General features: G+C 36.9%; 1 non-coding gene across 1 annotated transcript; it reads right to left on the reverse strand.

The window, feature by feature from the left end:
• Positions 1-8,179: 8,179 nt before the first annotated feature.
• Positions 8,180-8,286, reverse strand: LOC113687437 (small nucleolar RNA R71). The gene has a single exon (XR_003447758.2). It is a non-coding gene; the product is annotated as a small nucleolar RNA R71 (small nucleolar RNA).
• Positions 8,287-17,817: the final 9,531 nt, after the last annotated feature.

Here is a 17,817-nt window from a genome sequence, read left to right on the forward strand (position 1 = left end):
CCACAATGACTTGAGGACTGATTTGATGATTGATGATAAAATTAATAGTGGTTTAGTGTTTAAATTAGTGGATTAATGTTGTATTGTTGGTAGAAAATCATAGGAGGTGCTTGGAGCAAAAGTGACCATTTTACCCCTGCCTTGTCCGACCATTTTTGTGCAAAATTTTGAGATTCTAATGACTTGATTATGTTGATTACATGTTATTGTGAGTGTGTACAAAATTTCATTGAAAAATAACATGATTTGGTTGGTCAAATGAGTTGATTTCCAAAGTTAGCAAAACTGGAAAATGAATCCCGTATTGCCCAGGCAGTCATTTTGTATCGGCCATAACTCTTTGCTCCGATGTCGAAATCAAGTGCCGTTTGTGGCATTGGAAACTAGAATTCCCAGCTTTCCATTGGTACCAATTTCAGATTCTGTTTCCACTTGAGTGAGTCACACCATTCGATTGAAAATCACTGTCTTGTTTCGTTTCTCTCCAGGAGACAGGACAGGACTTGTATCTTGATGCTCAAAAACGAGCTGTTTGTGGATAGAATTTGAAAATGGTTTCTTCTGATAAAATTCAGCTTTATGAGAGAGATTTCCAACGCCATCAACCACACCCAATTCCAAGTTGAATTGAGTGAGTTGTGGCCAAATTTTGAAACTACTACAGTGATAGAAATTTCCACTTGGACAGATTTGTAACTAACAATGATTTGGGACTTGTTGTTTTGGAAACTTTGATGTCCAACATCTACCAAACTTTATATTAGATGTTCCTTGGACTTTGTTTCACAAATAAACTAGATTTGGGTTGGTTGCTTTGGACAAAATGTTTAAAAAGGAAAGAAGAGCTAGAAGACAGTTTACCTTGGAAAATTTCTTGAACTTTGATGGTTTAGTTAACTACCTTTCCGTGTGAATTTTCAAATAAAATTTGATAGAAGAGTAATCCTCATATGGAGGCTTAATTCTGCAAAATTTGGTAATATTCTAAGACTATTTTGATATACAAATGATGTCACAAAATTCGCTCATCGAATCTGGAAAACTTTCGTTTTCTCTTAGCCAAATGGTCAAATCTGATTTGGAGAGTTTTATTTCGAAAATTTGGATGTCAATGGTCTTTAAATTGCTCAGTGGGTGTTTATGAACTCTTGGTTTCAATAATGGAGAGATTTGGAACTGATTTCATGGTACAAAAAGTTTGTAAACAAAAGAAAAGTGAGAAGGTAGTTTAGCCTTGAAACTCTTCATAAACTTTGGTTATTTAATTGACTACCTTACCGTGAGAGTTTTTGTATGAAACTTGGTAGAAATATTGTTCACACATGGAAGATTTAGTGTACCAAGTTTGATGTATTTCCAATGCCAACTCGGTGACCAAATGATACTTCGAATCTAGTTTTTAAACCTGGAAAATAGCCCAACAGTTTTAACTTTTTCAGCAACTTGGAGCTACTATATCTTGGTGCTCAAAACTCAGTTTCTTGTTCCGCTTGTTTTGTTATACTCTTGGATTGCAACATTAATTTATTTACAAATTTCAAAGGTTAGTTCAAAACAAGTGCATTTTGCCGAATTTCCAAAGTTGGCCAAAAACCAACTTAAATCTGTCTTGGTAATTCAAGTTACCAACTTTGAGCCAATTTTTGAATGTCTTCCACTCGGATTCATTGAAAAGTGTCTTCTAAGAACTTTTAGTACTTTCAAAGAGATTTCCAATGGTACCAAGTTTTCCAATTTTGGACTTTCAGAGAATGAGTTATGATTTTTCCAACAATGCCCCTAAATCCGATAATTCTTAGCTTTTTTGAAAATATTTGCGCGGGAAACATTTTCATAGAAATCCGACCGGATATCCGGCCAGTTCTTGGCCGGATGGTGACGTGTCGCATCTTCATCCAACTTCGGTCATTCGTTTGGAAAATGATTTTCTTGATTTCGTACCTACTTGCTTCCATCCAATGATTTTGGGGATAAAAATCGGATTATTCTTGAGTTTTTGAACTCCACTCTTGGGCCTTGATTTTTCGAGGAAATTTAGGCTCATCATTGCGATATTTTCTAGATTGTACTAGTGTGTGACCCTTCGTGATAATTGGGGATTTTAAACGATAGTGTGTAATAGACAACGATTGTTTGCTCAGGCACTCGAGGGGACCTTCAAGAGGATCTCAGAGCGGACACCTAAAACGCTTGTTTGAGAACTACTCACTTGTTTTGATTAGGTGAGTGTTCCATATAGGAATACGTATTTGAATAAGTTTAGGACATGTTTATTTCATGATTATTAAGTGTTAAGTACTATATGTTAAGTATTTACCATACTCATGCCTATTTAAGGAATGTATACTTGCATTACATATCTACATGAATTGGTTAAATGATTAACCATATCAAATGACCATATGAACTCGATACATGCTTAACTTGCTAGATTGCTTGCTTAGCCTACTCGGTTTTTTTTTAAAAATGGAGTCGAGTGTGTACTTTATCGCACTCGTTCTCTTTTGAGATGAATAACTCATGCTTGGAAATACTCGAATAACATAACTTGGTATGTTAAGGTTGCATACGTCGTTGGAGTGAATCTCCTCGACTCTCACGTGGTAAAAATGGGATAATGGCTAATGATGACCTATTAATATGACAAATGCCTGTCAATTAACCATCACTACTCAACCGTTAACCGTCAACCGTGAACCGTGAACCGTTAACCGTTAACCGTTAACCGTGAACCGTTTACCAACCCACATGACTACCTGATTACCTGACTATTTGCTCACATGAATTCCAATCTACATGACTATTCGATATCCGTGAATTACATGCTCCCATGAAATCAACTTGTATTGCTTACGTGCTTACGTGCTAAGTATCCACTTGATTACTTGATTATCATGAATCACATGTTATATGAAGCTGTCCATTATTGTTAGGCGAGTGTGTACTTTACCTCACTCGACCTACTCAAATGTGAAGTTTACCTTTTGCCGAATTACTTGGCTACCTGTGCATGTTGTAAGCTCTAAGCTGAACTTGGGCCCTGCCCTTGGTTACTGACCTACTCGAGCCAGGACTGGGCTCGGTCGGGTAGGTTGGAATCCTGGGCCACCGTTTCGGTATACTCGAGTATTACCACTGGAGGGATAAGGTGATGGCCAGTCAAACCAAGGGGATCCGGAAGTCATAAGGTGCAGATGACCGACAGAGTTCCACTGGAACACCGTATCCTACAGTATATGTTTATTTTGTATCATGATAATTGTTTCATGCTAAAATGCCAACATGAAATCCTGAGCCATGCCTGTGTTATGCTCCATGCCTGTTACCTGTCCAATGTACTCATATCATGATACTTGTTTCATGTTAATGCTCCATACCTGTAACATGCTTAATTACTCGCACCTGTAATAAGCTCCAATCACTCGTGAACTATACATGCCAATGTCTTGAACTATGATAACTGTCTCATGATAAATGTCTCATATCATGATACATGTCTCAAATTACCCGTGCAATGATTATCACCTCATGATAACATGCCATTGTGTAACCTTGAACCATGCATATGATATGCCCAACTTACTTGATTTATTTGAACTTTTAGAGTGTCTTGGAACCTCACTGGGCTGTGTAGCTCATCCCACGTTGTGGTTTTCTTTTACAGGGTTCGAGACCAAGGGTACTCATGAGTAGTACTAGATTGTTTTCTTTTGAAGATTTTAAGTTATATTATAACGGATGGTTATTGTACCCCTTTTCCGTTGGGTTGTATTTAAACTTGGAAAGCTACATAATTGTAAGTGTGAGATATTTGAAGTACTTTAATTATGTATTGAAATTACTTAAAGTATTTCGGGCTTTTGAATGATGGATTGTAGTGAGTCCTGGTGAGAGCTGGGCAGGCGTCCCGCGGATACCCTTTGGTTCGCCTTAGGGAGAAGTGGGGGCGTCACAGTTGGTATCAGAGCTTAGGTTTCAGATCTTTATAGTGTATCCTAGGCTTAAATGTTTAGGATGCCGGACTGTGGGACTGGTTTAAAAGTTAAATGATTGCTTGCAGCGATGAAATTTAGAGCCACTTCGCGTGGTCTCTACAAATGAGCAAGATAGGGCCAAGTGGTGTTATGGTCCTTACTGTGTGATTGAGTAAAGGCTTAAGTGCCCTTCTAGAAATGTAAGTTGTGAATCATGAATGTTATAAGTTGTAAAACCTTTATCTTGATAATTGGAGGGAATTTGATATGTATGTTGGGTAGGAATCTCGAATGTGGTGATTTACTCTTGGGACCGGCCGGCTCGAGTTGTGAATTACCTTATTTCGGATTCTTGTACCCGAGTACTTGAGGGTGGAAAACAACCCTAAGGGGCTTGATATCTCCATTTGTGGGGAATATGAATGAATTAATATTTCATGAGAATGGTTATAGGAAACTACTAATTGTTTGGTTGGGATGGCATAATGATTAAGAACGAGAGATGGAAAATATCGTAACCCAAAAGATCCTTGTGGTGAGATGGAAATCGAGCATGTTAGAGGACGAGAATCATCTAGTTCCAATTAATCTAGTGGGTTCCTACTTGTGATTTTTCATAGTGAGACGATGGGAGTAGAACTTAAAAGTTTGCGCCTTGGAGATGAATGTACCTGTGATAATCACTTGTTTATTTTTGTTATTGACTTTGACTTGGCATGAACTTTGCTTGGCCATAACTTGTTTTATGATTTAATGAACTTTAGTTTGTGTTTACTTGCATAGTGATAATGATATTTGTATATGTGATTTCTTTTCTTTTAAAGGTTGTTACTGGCATATGTGTGTAGTTCGACTATGGTTTAGTGTGAGATTTATACTTATGTGTATGGATTAGTTGTGAACATGGAAACTAGAGAACAACGAAAGGGACGTCAACCTAGACAACCCCGAAATGAAAGAGTAGATAATGGATCTTATATTGACCAAAATGCTGAGCTAAGTGCTGGGAGAGGAAATGACCAAATGGGACAAGTTTTAACTCGCATGACGGATATCCTAGAGCTCTTAGTAGCTCAACAAGGTTAAGGTGTTGGACAAGGAAACCAACGTGGAAACCAAGAAATAGGGGAGGATCGAGCTTTAGAGCGGTTTCAGAAATTTTTCCCGCCCAAGTTTGCTGGAGGACCTGATCCAGAGGTGGCTGAGAATTGGTTAGAGAATATGAAAAATATATTCGATGCCTTGGATTACACAGAGGAGAGACAAGTCACCTTTGCTGTATTTCAACTTGAAGGAGCAGCCCGAGCCTGGTGGAATGTTATAAGAAATAAGTGGGAAAAAGATCAAACTCCGAGAACTTGGATAAACTTTGTGCATGAGTTTAATGAGAAATTTCTCCCTCCACTTGTCCAAGAAAAGAGAGAAGATGATTTCATAAAGCTTCGTCAAAGAACTTTAAGTGTAGCTGAGTATGAAACACGTTTTACGAAATTATCTGTATATGCCCCAGAATTGGTGGCTACTGAACGGAAGAGAATAAGACGGTTTATCCAAGAATTAGATTTGGAAATTCAAGATGCCCTGGCCGCAGCTGATAAGAGTTTATTTTACGTATTTTTAAGTGCATTTTATTAGTTAATTTTCAGTTGATTATTTAGTTTTATAAATAAAATAAAGAGGTTTTTGGTAAAATTATATATTTTTGGTAAAAGTGGATAATATTGCATTTCTATTGATTTTAATAGTAAAAACTTCATTTTTATGCAGGAATGATGATTCAATCACCAAAGGATGTCAAATGAGGTAAAAAATAGAGATTTGGTGATGAATTCAAGTGGCAACAAGAAGAATGAAGTGAAAAACGTTCAAGTGAGGAAATGCAATACAAGTCAGTTTTGACACTCTTCAGTATTTTGACCATATCTGGAGCTACACTTATCGGATTGAGGTGATCTTTATACCATTTTAAAGCTAAGAAAGAGACCTACAATTCGTATGAAGACATCGAAATCCATTTCTGCCATATTCATGGACAAAACATTGGAATACAGAAGCTGCATTCTGTGGTCGGAAGTTAAAACAGAGGTTTGAACAGGTGACAGTATTTCGATCATAGCTCAGGCTACAAAACTCCGATTTGGATGATTCTTGAAGCATTGGAAAGCTAACTCAAAGGGCTACAACTTTTGTGTTTTTCACAAAAGCTAGTTCGGCCTTTATGATAGAGAAAATCGCAGATGAAGTAAGGCCAAAGTGAATATGCGAGTACACAAAACGTGACTTGTAACCGCGTTTTGTGTAGGCGCGTTTTATAGCCGAAATTCTGCAATTTGACTCAGCCAATTCTCTTGTGTTCATACCACTTTCCAGCTATAAGATGCAAGGGAATTCGGTGCACATGCTTCAAAAGACAAAAGAGCAAGAAAAGTGGCTTATTTTCAAGTCAAAAATATTGGTTTTTGACTATGCTAACAAAGTGGAGATTTGGGAATCAAAGGATAGAATTTGACTTGGAAAAATGGAGCTTTTGAGTAGTTTTTATGCAGAGATAGAGGGAGAGGTCTGAACATCCATTCGTAGCTTAGCTTCTTACAGAAAAACATAGTCTCTCTAGCGAGGTACTTGCAAGGGACAATTGAGGTTTCATCTTGTAATCATTTAAGTTCAAGACAAGGAGATTTTTGGAAGGCTTCACCATATCTTGGCTAAGACTTTCTTTACTCTGTTTGTATTTGTAATTCATGATGATTTACATTAATGAAGTTATGAGTGTTTTATCATTCATGAGTAGCTAATTTCCTTTATCTAGGGAGTAGATGAAGCTTATGGCCAAATGATATGAAGTGATTGTTATTCATTCTTGTTATGTCTTGTATTAACTTATCTACTTGTGTATGTTGGATTACTTGTTGTTGCTTGATCACCAATAGCAGGTTTATAGTTATTTTTATTCATTGAGAAATGGTAAAAATAATGGAATGACACAAGTGGAGCTTGAGTTGTATATTCATGAGAATAGAAATACATTCAAGTGGATGAAATCTGCATTTCATGTGTGAATAAGAACAGATTTAGTATTTACCAAGAGATTAGGACAAACTAATCTGTTTTAACCCATTATTATCATGAGAATGTGATTTTGGTATTTCTGGAAATGAATCCTTGGTTAAACAAGAGCAGTAACAAGTGTTGAATTAATTCATTTTAGATCTTTTGTGTCATAAGTGGAATCTACATCCCTAGATCTTAATATTTAGTGAATTCTACTCCTATTGTGAAATTGCATTTATCTATTTAAGAATTTTTGTAGTTGAATTAAAATCTGAAGTTTCTGCTCAAATTAATTGTAAGTCTAAATAATAGAGTAAATTAGTATCTAATAATTGTTTTAAATTGCTCCTCGTGGGATCGACCCGATACACATCTCGTACTACAATTGCGACCTGTATACTTGCAGTCCAACGGGTGTAAATTCGGAATTAAACTTGCACTTAAAGTAAAAACCCGTCAAGTTTTTGGCGCCGTTGCCGGGGAGCGGCAATATTAGAGCCTAATCATCTTTATTAATTTAGACAGCTTTATTTTTTTTAGATTATATTTAATCTTATATTGTAATCAGTTTTTGACAATTGAAATTGCATAATATCTCTTATTTCTGTTTGTAGTGTATGCACCGGGCGTCTCGGGAAGTTACACCTTTCGATCCAGAAATTGAGAGGACACTACGTAGACAAAGGAGGCATCCACCACAGCAAGAGGAACAAGAGATTTGGCAACCTATAGAGGAAATCTCAATAGATCTACCATTTGAGGAAGAGATGGCCGAAAATGACCCAAATAGGCGAGTTCTACGAGATTATACTCTACCGGGAACACAAGGATCTCAAACAAGCATAGTAAGGCCTACGGTAAATGCTAACAATTTTGAGATTAAACCATCACTTATCCAAATGGTTCAACAATCTCAATTTGGAGGTAATGCAGTAGAAGATCCTAATACACACTTAGCTACATTCTTGGAAATTTGTGATACAATTAAAATGAATGGAGTTAGTGATGATGCTATAAGGCTAAGATTGTTCCCATTTTCATTGAGAGATAAGGCCAAACTTTGGCTACACTCTCATGCTCCTAATACTTTCACCGGATGGGATGATTTATCAAGAGCATTCTTAAATAAGTATTTTCCACCAGGAAAGACTGCTAAGCTTAGAATGGATATCACTAGTTTTAGTCAATTGGAGGGAGAATCATTATATGAGGCATGGGAAAGGTTTAGAGATTTGCTTCGGAAATGTCCACATCATGGACTGCCTGAATGGTTAATCATACAAACCTTTTATAATGGTTTATCTTTCTCCACTAAAACTATTATTGATGCAGCCGCAGGTGGAGCTTTAATGGGTAAATCACCCCAAGAAGCTCAGAATTTGATAGAAGAAATGGCCGCAAATAACTACCAATGGGCCAATGAAAGAGGTAATACGAGACATCACGCAGGTATGATCGAAATGGACACTCTCAATATGCTGAGTGCTCAAATGAATAATGTGATGAAATTGCTAAGTAGACAAGGTGGAGTTGGTCCAAGTTCATCTAATGCTCACGTAGCTTGTTGCTCTTTCTGTGGAGGTGAACATGATATTAATGAGTGTGTTGATTCTGAGCAGGTACAATTTGTCAATAATTACAACCGAAATGCTCCAAATAATCCCTACTCGAATACTTACAATCCGGGGTGGAGAAATCATCCAAACTTTGGATGGAAAGATCAAGGCAATCAACAAAGGCCAACCAATCCGCCGGGATTTCAACCAAGGCAACCACAGGCTGAAACTAAACCAAGTTGGGAGATCGCGGTGGAAAAACTTGCTAAGGTGACTTCGGACAGATTTGAACGAGTAGAAGGGAGACTGGATCAACTCACTACAATGTACAGGAATGTGGAGGTTCAAATTGGTCAAATTGCCAATGTGATTAACAATAGAAACCCTGGTGAATTACCAAGTAAAACCGAAGTGAATCCGAGAGAGCATGTCAATGCAATCATTCTTAGAAGCGGTAAAACGGTTGAGGGATTCGATTTTGAAAATTCAGGTGGTGAAAAAGACAAGAAGCAAGCAATTGAAGGGGAGCAAGAAAGTCAAAATGATCATGTTATCATTGATATTGATGCACTTCATCCCAAATTAAATTCTAATGTGATACCTTTTCCTCACAGGTTGAAGAAAGATGGACAGGATCGGGAGTTTGAAAAGTTCTTCAAAATGTTTAAACAATTGCACATTAACATTCCTTTCATTGATGCTATAACACAGATTCCCTCTTATGCACGTTTCTTGAAAGACATCATGTCAAAGAAGAGGAAAATTGTAGATAATGAGATGATAGCATTAACGGAAGAGTGTAGTGCATTGATTAAGAATAAACTCCCTCCTAAATTGAAAGATCCGGGAAGTTTTTCTATTCCTTGCACTATTGGTCAATTGCATTTTTCTAATGCTTTATGTGATTTAGGTGCAAGTGTGTCACTTATGGCGTTATCGGTTGCCCGGAGATTGAGACTTCAAGAACTAAAAGCTACCAATATTACATTGCAATTGGCGGATTGGTCAATCACACGTCCCATGGGTATTTTGAAAAATGTGCTCATAAAAGTAAGACAATCTATAATACCTGTGGATTTTGTTATCTTAGATATTGAAGAAGATGTGAGAATGCCAATTATTCTAGGACGACCGTTTTTAGCCACTGCACGAACTATAATTGATGTAGAAAAAGGTAGGCTTATATTACGGGTTAATGGTGAGGAATTGGAATTCAATTTGGATAATAAAGAAAGGAATATAGAGCCTACTGCTCTTGTTTCTAATATGCCATATGATGAAAAGGTTAACCAAGAAAGGACCGAAGAAGTTAAATTTATAAATGTCCTTGGTACTAACTTTCATGGTGTAGGAACAAAGGAGGAGAAGATAAGGATGGAAGTTGGCTTAATAAATTCTCCATTCCATGAAGAAAATGGTGAAAAGTTGAGCCAATTCAGAAAAGACAAGCAAAATCCACTCCAAGGTGAAGTTGAGCCTCTCTATGACAAGTCTAATATTCCTCCTTGGCATTTGAGGAAATTGGACTATGAAGATCAATGCATGGTTCACCACATGGTGGATTGGTTCGGGAGTTTCGACCCATGGGGAGAAAATCTCTCTCTAATGCTCTAAAGTGATTCAACTTTTTCAGTCGAGCCAACGACTATAAACAAAAGCGCTAATTGGGAGGCAACCCAATATTTAGGTTATATTTGTTAACTTGGTGTGATTTTGTGGTTTGAATCAATGTTTTAGCTAAATTGTTGTTTTTGTAATGTAGGGTTGGCAATTGAAGGCAAGGATGACCAATTGAGTACAAAAAAGGCGAACTTTGATCAAACAACTCAACCCCTCGATTTGTGTTAAAGGTGTTTTTGATTCATTATAAAGGGGTAAAATGCATGTTTTTAATGTTTTACATTTATTCCAGTCATTAAAATTGGCAAACAAATGATCTATGATGCATTCTGAGTCATTGGGGTACCTTTTGTAATTTTTCAAAAGTTGAAATTCTGCTAAAAATCGAAGCAGAAAACGCGTTTTCCAAAGAAAACGCGACTAAAAGTCGCGTTTCTCAGAATCGCGTTTTCAATTCTGCGCCTGCAGAAAAGAAAACGCGCCTTCAAAACACGACCTAAAGTCGCGTTTTAATGGAAGTCGCGTTTTCAAGCCTGGATCAAGACTCAAAAACGCGACCTCTGAAACGCGACGCGAAGTCGCGTTTTCCAACACAGTCGCGTTTTCAGTCCTGCAAGATTTGTGCAGGAAACGCGACTTAAAAAACGCGAGTTGAAGGCGCGTTTTTAGTCGCGGTTTCTGTGTCTGAATATAGCCTTCAGAAACGCGATTTCAGCATCATTTTTTTTCCTCTCTTCTTAATTTTTCAGGCGCGTTTTTCTTCTTCTCTTCTACCCAACTCACAAATCTTCCATTTTGTTCCATAATCTTGCTAGAAATCATCACCCCAACACCTTTTGAGCTTCATATACCCTTTTTAACCGATTAAAATCCAAGAAAAACACCTAAAATCAGGTTTTTGACGGATTAAAGGTTAGGGTTCTTAAACTCTAATTTCTTCTATTTGAGGTCAATTGGTGGTTGTTTCATAGGGCTTTTGACATTTTTAGCATCACCAAACATCCTTCTACGTAATTGAGGTAAGTTTCTTCATCAAATCTTTTGATTTTAGAAAGTCATATTTTTTTATCCTGAGCTATCTGACATCTTTTAATGTCGAAAATTTGATGATGTATTTGACCATTTTTGAATTTATTCATGCTTATTAAGATTGTTTAAGTATGTTTACATGTTTAAATGTAGCAAGTTGTTGGTCATTATTGCTTTAAAAATTCACAATTGCTATATTTGGAGGAAATTGGAAAATGGATTTAGGATGTTTTTGAGCCATTGGTGATGATTAATTATGGTTAAGGATGGTTAGTTGATGATGTTTGGGCATATGCATTGTATATATTGAGTAATTTGGTTGATTTAGTGAGTTAATTGGTTAATTTTTGCTTAAACATGATTATAGTTAAAGGCATGTTATTATTGTTAATTCTCAGTAGTTATAATCATAATTGTTGCTAATTTCACTGATTGGGTTATAATTACTGCATATCTTGTTTCAATTGGTGATTTTGAGTAATTTTTGGGCATAAATTATGGCTCTTCTTGTTTGGTCCTATACATTAGTTATTGGACGTGTTGTCACTTGAAGGGATAAATTGGAGGTTATTTGGATCATTTTAGAACATTCATTGCCAAATTGTGCATTGTGTCTACATATATGTGGTTAATTGCAACACTTTCTTTTAGGTACTATGCCAAGGGGAAGAAGAGCGGTATTTTCATCCTCTAGTAGTGAGGAGAGAGAGGTTAATGAAGAGATGGACGTGTCTGAGGAGGAGAGTTCACCTTCTCCGCCACCGGTTAGTCGACAGCCTGGTGAGGGCAGCTCTCGTGGACCGGGAAGATCTGTGTTTGACAGTGCAAGATTCACTAATCGAAGGAATCAAGAATGGCATGAGGAGCATGCTAACTTGGAGTTCCTATTTGAGATGCACGTGAACCAAACGGTGGAGATGATGTATAACATCTCGGAGGCTTTTGCTCAGCTTGGATGGGCTCCGATTCTCACCCTTCCAAACCATTACTACCCAGACTTGGTGCGCGAGTTTTACGCCAATATTGAAAGTAAGGCGCGCCATAGTGGAGAAATAGTTGAGTCCTGGGTGTGTGGAAGACGAATCACCTTGTCACGGCAAGATTTGGCTGCTATTTTGGGGTGTATGGATGACGGACGTCCAGTAGACTTGAAGAAGGAGTTTGTTCCCCCGAATAGGAGGTGGGATCCCTCGTTGGCCATGGCTAGGTTTGGTCTCGAGTACCAACCTTTTCGCTCTACCAGAAAGGAGACCATATTGGCGAATGTATTCGAACCTCGTCATCGTCTTATCATTTACATGATGGCTCACAATGTCATCCCAAAGAAGACGGGGCACACGGAGGTCCGCAAGAGCGATATCTACTTCTTGGATTACATGTTCCATAACCGGACATCTCCATATGCTCGGATTTCATTGCCTAACATCATCATCAGCCACATTAGGTCTACGGCGAGGCGTAAGACAACTTCCTTCAAACTTTCATTTCCTCGTCTACTGACTTTAATCTTCCCCCGTTTTGAGGTTCCCTTGGAAGGCATGCGGCGGGAGTATGTTCCACCACGTGCTGAGATGACTATCACTACTCTTCGCCGCCTTGGTATTGGCACGGGAGACATTCCACGCCCTGTTCAGGAGCGGAGACAAAAGGCTAGACATGGTCGGGATGAAGCTGGACCTTCTACTGCAGCACCACCTCCTCCTCCACCACAAACTAATTGGCAGCGACTTTTTGATCATATGGAGGACTTTGCATTCCAGTTCGCTGACGTTAGGAATCGTCTAAGCCGAATTGAAGATCATTTGGGCATTCATCCACCGCCCAATCGTGATGCAGAGGATGACGATGATGCCGAGGGGGATGACTGACTTGGCACACTGCAGAAGCTATCTTTAGTTGATGAACTTGCTTGCCTAATTATCTTAACTTGTGGAACTTAAGATGTTAACTTCATTTTATTTTTCTGTTTTCTATGTGGTAGGTACTTGTATTTTGACAGTGGTTCGTGATTAGTGGCTGATAAGGATCTCAGCCATTGACTTGGGGAGTACTTCTTTCTTTTCTTTTCTTCTTTTGTTTCATTTCTTCCCTACACGTTGAGGACAATGTGTAATTTAAGTGTGGGGGGCAGAAATATGTGTGATACTTGTGGTTTTAGTTGTGTTTGATATAATTCTTGTGCTTAAATGGTGTTTCTTGTGGTTGCTGGCAGGGAGTTTTAGTCCACTTTTAAGGGGAGACTCTGTCAAAATTTTTCCAAAACCTTAAATAAAATTTTGTCACTTATCCTTTTAAAATAAATATATGCGGTTTTGATACTTCTTTTCTCATGAAATTTGGAAATGATTTTTATGTGATTATAATTTTTACATCTATAGGAAAGTATATCTAGTAAAGTGGAGAAAATTATGCCTACATTTTGTATATTTGATGAAAATTCTTCTTTTTATCTAATTTTATAAGATAAGAAATTAATATGGTTAATAAGTGTCATACTCTTCTCATGATTACTCTTAGAGGGAATTTTATTTTATATATATATATTGAAAAAAAAAATAAAAAAAAATGGGTTATTCTACTCCAATGATTCTCATACCGAGTAACCGGGGGTTGGCATCTACAAATGTCGACATTCGCGTAAAAATGTACTTGAATTAAGAGTATGCAAAGCAACTTGAGTATGTGAAATGTTGAGTAACCGGGGATCTGCATCTAAAAATGTTGATCTTCGCGTCAAAAGGCATTTTTCACAACTTAAGTAATATTTAACCCTTAAAATATATATATATAAAAAATAAATAAAAAAATAAATAAAAAGTAAATTAAATCCCTCTTTAAGAAAAATAAGAAGTTGATCATGAGATTAGTTAGCATCTTTATTGACTATAGGAGTTGCTTGCTTGCGAAATTGGATAAAAATAAGAAGTTGAGTTGAATTGGTAAAATTATGGTATACTTGGCTCTTCTTTGCTTGATATTATGAGTACTTGAACTTAATGGAAAGATCACATAAGGGTTATTTACCTTGATTCAAGGAAATGGAGTTGAAATACTACATATGTTTATTTTCAATTTTTGGATCATTGATGGTTGGAATTTTATATTGCTTGAGGACAAGCAATGATTCAAGTGTGGGGGTATTTGATAAGAGTTTATTTTACGTATTTTTAAGTGCATTTTATTAGTTAATTTTGAGTTGATTATTTAGTTTTATAATTAAAATAAAGAGGTTTTTGGTAAAATTATATATTTTTGGTAAAAGTGGATAATATTGCATTTCTATTGATTTTAATAGTAAAAACTTCATTTTTATGCAGGAATGATGATTCATTCACCAAAGGATGTCAAATGAGGTAAAAAATAGAGATTTGGTGATGAATTCAAGTGGCAACAAGAAGAATGAAGTGAAAAACGTTCAAGTGAGGAAATGCAATACAAGTCAGTTTTGACACTCTTCAGTATTTTGACCATATCTGGAGCTACACTTATCGGATTGAGGTGATCTTTATACCATTTTAAAGCTAAGAAAGAGACCTACAATTCGTATGAAGACATCGAAATCCATTTCTGCCATATTCATGGACAAAACATTGGAATACAGAAGCTGCATTCTGTGGTCGGAAGTTAAAACAGAGGTTTGAACAGGTGACAGTATTTCGATCATAGCTCAGGCTACAAAACTCCGATTTGGATGATTCTTGAAGCATTGGAAAGCTAACTCAAAGGGCTACAACTTTTGTGTTTTTCACAAAAGCTAGTTCGGCCTTTATGATAGAGAAAATCGCAGATGAAGTAAGGCCAAAGTGAATACGCGAGTACACAAAACGTGACTTGTAACCGCGTTTTGTGTAGGCGCGTTTTATAGCCGAAATTCTGCAATTTGACTCAGCCAATTCTCTTGTGTTCATACCACTTTCCAGCTATAAGATGCAAGGGAATTCGGTGCACATGCTTCAGAAGACAAAAGGGCAAGAAAAGTGGCTTATTTTCAAGTCAAAAATATTGGTTTTTGACTATGCTAACAAAGTGGAGATTTGGGAATCAAAGGATAGAATTTGACTTGGAAAAATGGAGCATTTGAGTGTTTTTTTATGCAGAGATATGGGGAGAGATCTGGGAACCATTCGTAGCTTAGTTTCTGACAGAAAAACATAGTCTCTCTAGCTAGGTACTTGCAAGGGACAATTGAGGTTTCATCTTGTAATCATCTAAGTTCAAGACAAGGAGATTTTTGGAAGGCTTCACCATATCTTGGCTAAGACTTTCTTTATTCTTTTTGTATTTGTAAATTTATGATGATTTGCATTAATGAAGTTATGAGTGTTTCATCATTCATGAGTAGCTAATTTCCTTTATCTAGGGAGTAGATGAAGCTTATGGCCAAATGATATGAAGTGATTGTGATTTATGCTTGTTATGTCTTGTATTAACTTATCTACTTGTGTATGTTGGATTACTTGTTGTTGCTTGATCACCAATGGCAGGTTTATAGTTGTTTTTACTCATTGAGAAATGGTAAAAATAATGGAATGACACAAGTAGAACTTGAGTTGTATATTCATGAGAATAGAAATACATTCAAGTGGATGAAATCTGCATTTCATGTGTGAATAAGAACAGATTTAGTATTTACCAAGAGATTAGGACAAACTAATCTGTTTTAACCCATTATTATCATGAGAATGTGATTTTGGTATTTCTGGAAATGAATCCTTGGTTAAACAAGAGTAGTAACAAGTGTTGAATTAATTCATTTTAGATCTTTTGTGTCATAAGTGGAATCTACATCCCTAGATCTTAATATTTAGTGAATTCTACTCCTATTGTGAAATTGCATTTATCTATTTAAGAATTTTTGTAGTTGAATTAAAATCTGAAGTTTCTGCTCAAATTAATTGTAAGTCTAAATAATAGAGTAAATTAGTATCTAATAATTGTTTTAAATTGCTCCTCGTGGGATCGACCCGATACACATCTCGTACTACAATTGCGACCTGTATACTTGCAGTCCAACGGGTGTAAATTCGGAATTAAACTTGCACTTAAAGTAAAAACCCGTCAGCAGCACAGGTTGAAACATTTAGTGACACTTTCGAAAAAGCGCAAAGGGTAGAAAGCACAAAATCTCAACTGAGAGCTTTTCAAGCCAGGAAAAGAGATGCATCTGACAGTACACTAGGAGAAAATGGACCACCACCCAAAGTTAGAAGAGAAGTGGATGGAGTAGGACTGTTACTTCCTGCACCACTCATGATAAAGGAACCAAAAGGAACTATGTCGCGAGGAATTTCAGTAGGACAGACACGTTCAAAGAAAACCTCACAAGCAAGTCAGGTCACAACACCTCGTCCGACTTGTGGATATTGTGGAAGGACGAATCACACTGAAGAAAATTGTTGGCTAAAGGGACGAAAGTGTATGGGATGTGGGAGTACGAATCATAAAGTTCATGACTGTCCAAGGAGGTATCCACGAGAAACCACTGCTCAACAGGGAAATGGAACTGTCCCTCGACAAGTCAATGGAAGGAGAAACCGATCAGTGGCGTCTGAAAGAACGCATGACAGGAACACACCACACGGTTCAGAGCTGTTTGAGATTACAGAAGGTATGAATTTCGAGAACGAAATTCTTTTAAGGAGGGGAGGTTGTGAGAACTCGCAAAAAAATTTACTTATTTAATCTCCTATTTCTAACTTATTTAATTATTTATTTGGCCTTTTACTCCGAATATTATTTTCTAAGCTCTTGAGACCTAATTACATGGAAATATAGTTTCATTATATTTTTAAAGTGACTTGTTTCAAAAATTAATTTCCGGAAGCTCGTTTAGTGAAAATAGTAAACACGTCTTTGGAAATCTTGACCGATTGAGAGTACAATAAGTTTGAAATATTGGAGACATGTACAATGGATCTAAATTAGGTATTTTAATGTTTAAATACTCAAGTGATAGTTATTAGTACTGTCGTTATAAGAATTTCTCGGAAGTTTCGCGTTATCGCGCCTAAATTGGAAATACGCATTTTCACACGCGCGATTTAATTTAGGAACTTTAGACCCTTATTTTGGGACAATTGAGAGTGAATAATATTTATATGAATATAAGTGCATTAGAGGTTTAGTGCACTAGTGAAACAAATTCGAGAGGAATCGAACACGAAACGCGCGGGAAAAAGAGTTGACCTTTGAATCAATGAGAGCCACACATTTTAGTTTCACATGGGTGCATCACACTAGATTAAAACTCTCCACATACTTACCTCAATTGCTGACTCTTTTGCTTCCATTCCATCCGTGCACCTCAAGAGAGAAAAGAAACAAGTTTCTTCTTCAATTTCTTCTTCAAATCTTCACTAATCCTCCACCAAATCACCTCAAACTTTGAACACACGTTGCTAAGCACTTGGTGATCATCTTAAGCTAGAAGAAGGACATCATCTCACGGTTTTTCTTGGAGTTTTTGGTGACTAAAATTTCTGGTTTTATCATCTAAAAAGGTAATAGACGATCAACCTCTTGAATCTTAGTTTATGGAAGTAGTATTGCACTTATAAGCTTGTATTTTCATGCGGGTAGCTTTATTT

This window comes from Coffea arabica, chromosome 6e (genome assembly GCF_036785885.1).
Source record: "Coffea arabica cultivar ET-39 chromosome 6e, Coffea Arabica ET-39 HiFi, whole genome shotgun sequence".
Classification (NCBI taxonomy): domain Eukaryota; kingdom Viridiplantae; phylum Streptophyta; class Magnoliopsida; order Gentianales; family Rubiaceae; genus Coffea; species Coffea arabica.